We start from the raw sequence: 3,028 nt of genomic DNA, 5'->3' as shown, positions 1-3,028 counted from the left end.
CACATAATGGATGCTCCCCCCCCCCCCAACGGCATTCCAAGAACTAGCTTGGTTCCTTTTAATGTTGATCAAAAGGTGCATACCACCATTACAAATTATTTCGATCAAGAGATCAGCATGGCCTATATAGGGAGTATCCTGTTGAAGATCTCAGCTGATTGGAGGAACAGCAGAACCTTTTAACAATGCAATCTGATCCTCATGGTCAAGGGTTTGAAAGCCTGGTAATCTCCTGGTGAATTCCACAAGGACCTGTACATGACTAGTGGCCATTAAAATGATAACGCCTTAGTCAGCACTGACTTCCTCTTGTAAAAGCTTCAGGAGGAATCTGTTGTTTATTATATGACTCCATGATATAGTGAAGAAGATTCTGTTGTTCTTGGGTTAGTTCTACTTTCTCCTTGTAGAATTTGGTAGTAGAAAATACTTGTTTCAGGTCAGAGCCATCATTATCTTGACCAGCTGACTGATCTAGAGACTGTGACATATTTTTTCTTAGCCTTTTTGACTTGCATTGTATTTCTTTTAACAAACACTCAGCCAGCAGCCCTACTTCCTTGCAGTCCTAGAATCATAGAATCGTAGAGCTGGAAGAGACTGCAAGGGTCATCCAGTCCAACCCCCTATCATGCAGGAAATCCAAATCAAAGCATCCCCAACAGATGGCCATCCAGCCTCTGTTTAAAGACCTCCAAGAAGGAGACTCCACTACACTTCGAGGGAGTTTGTTCCGCTTATACAGTACATAGCATTTTTCTTTTTTTTCTTTTTTTAAATTTAAATTTAATTTTAATAGCATTTTTCGTGATACTTCTGAAGAATCCTTTGCAGCCCTCACGATTATAATGGTAGTTATCAGAAGGCATTTTCTGAACTCATAATGATAGGGGAGTACCATTCCTCAGGCTGTTGGGAATAGAAGCCAAGGCTGGAGTAACAAGGTGATGAAGAGAGTGGAAGCTGCGCTGGAGTAAAGGGCACAGGGTTGTACTGTGAATAAGCTGACACATCAGAATCTTGCACCAGTGAAGTCATTGGTTCTGGAAGGACACCTTTTATTTTGGTTTTATTGTTTCAAAATTGTTGCCAGCCATCTTGGGGATCTTCTTTGGCTATACTTTTCAGAATATCAAGACTATCACCTGCCTGTTTCCTACCTGTTCAGCTCCCAATTACTCAAATTCATTGTGCCAGAAAGAATATGTTCTGGTATTTATTTCCTGGCCAAAAATGGGGAGCATGGGGAGGTTGGTAATGGTCATAAAACCATTTTGTATGTACTGGGTTTTGCCCAGTATTAGATTTTGCATATTAGATTCTCCATTTTTTTCTCTCCACTGTGGGGAGTTCTCATGTGGTATTTTGATATCCCAAAGTATTGCAGGAACTTATTGTGAACAGAAATAGATGGTGGGGACTGGGGTGCATGATAATCTTACAGGGAAAAGAACACACACACACACAAAATATGTGCAAAAAAAGCAACCTTGCAGCCACACAGTTTTGTGTGTGCAACATGCTGGTTACTCCACAAGATTGTGTTAGTAGTGCAAGATCTTTTGTTCATGTTTTCTGAAGTGCGCGGATTTTTTTTGGAACATGATTGCAGTTTTTGGCCTAGAAAACAGAAATCCTTTGCAAAAATAACACATGTGACTGCCTGGAAACAAGTGTTGTGTAAAACCACACAATTCTCATTCAGATTAATTTCTTGAAACACTTTAAGTTGTGTGAATACCACGCAAGAACTGCACAGAAATATTGGTTTTCCAATATTTGGGAAGAAAACTGTGGAAAATATTCATATACATGAAATGGTCAACTATTAACATCCCCGTTACCTACTGACATGTGTCAAAAATCATTTGGAGTGATTTTAATGGTAATGAATGTTAGGGATAAAAATCTTTACCTATTTCATTCGCACAAGCAAGAATGGAGGGTGTTCATTTTCTTTCTTTCTGATGGATGAGATTAGGAGAGCTTTTTCACATCTTCCAAATATGTTTTTTGTACTTCAGTTTAAAGAAATGCAAAATATTGCTTAAAAAACAAATGTTCCCTACAAAAATTAGAGACTCTTCATATATATATATATATATATATATATATATATATATATATATTACAAAGCATTGATTCTTGCTTAAATGAAAAACCCAATGAGAGTATTTATGTGTATTCTTTAGATTTCTAGCTGTGATAACAAACAATTCCCCTTTGTTAATTCTTTACATCTGGAATATGAAGAATAGAATTTCTCAAAAAGAGGGAAGGGATGCTGCTTCTCCTGTGTTGCCAAATTTGGCATAATGCCAAATAGTGCCACTGAATTTCAACATTGTAGCATTGGTAATTAGGGAAAATCATCATAATGATACATTTTTATTTATATCCCATCTCTCCCTACAGACCGAGGCGGGTTACAATAACACAAAAGTAACAATAAAATATATAATACATATAAAACAAATTCTACATAATCTCCTACCCCCAACCCCCCTCCCTACCTTAAAAACAAATTAGAAATAAAAATGACAGCAATATAAAATACTAAATAAAATTAGTTAAGATAGACATTTTTGTGGCGAGACATCTTTTGGGGCAGACAAGACCCATCGATATCAGTGGAAGGGGAGGTTTATCTGGAAAGGCCTGCCATAAGAGATCCATCTTAACAGCCTTTTTAAAGGCTTCAGCAGTAGTAATTTGATGGATCTCCTCTGGCTGGTCATTCCATACCCTAGGAGCACCAGATGAAAAGGCCTTCTGGGTTACCACAGCCAACCTGGTCTTCCTTGGCTGCAGCAATTTCTTCCCAGAGGACATGAGTGTGCGAGGTGGATTATATGAAGGAAGGTGTTCCCACAAGGGTTTTAAAGATTATAACCAACACCAGAGGTTATATGGTCAGCTCTGGATTTACCAGCAACCAGTCTGGTTGCCATATTTTACACCAGTTGAAGTTTCTGAACTTGTCACAAGGGTAGCCCCATGTAGAGCACATTGCAGAAGTCAATTTGAG

The 3,028-nt window shown here is 38.3% G+C and overlaps 1 pseudogene; it reads right to left on the bottom strand.

Moving 5' to 3' along the window:
- Nucleotides 1-292: 292 nt before the first annotated feature.
- On the bottom strand, nt 293-2,314 carry LOC149323813 (bile acid receptor pseudogene; annotated as a pseudogene).
- Nucleotides 2,315-3,028: the final 714 nt, after the last annotated feature.

The sequence above is a fragment of the Sceloporus occidentalis genome, unplaced genomic scaffold, assembly GCF_023333645.1.
Source record: "Sceloporus occidentalis isolate IW3139 unplaced genomic scaffold, rSceOcc1.0.p SCAF_1, whole genome shotgun sequence".
Taxonomy (NCBI): Eukaryota; Metazoa; Chordata; class Lepidosauria; order Squamata; family Phrynosomatidae; genus Sceloporus; species Sceloporus occidentalis.
Note: the sequence above shows the minus strand (reverse complement) of the source record. Positions and strands in the feature narration are given on the sequence as shown.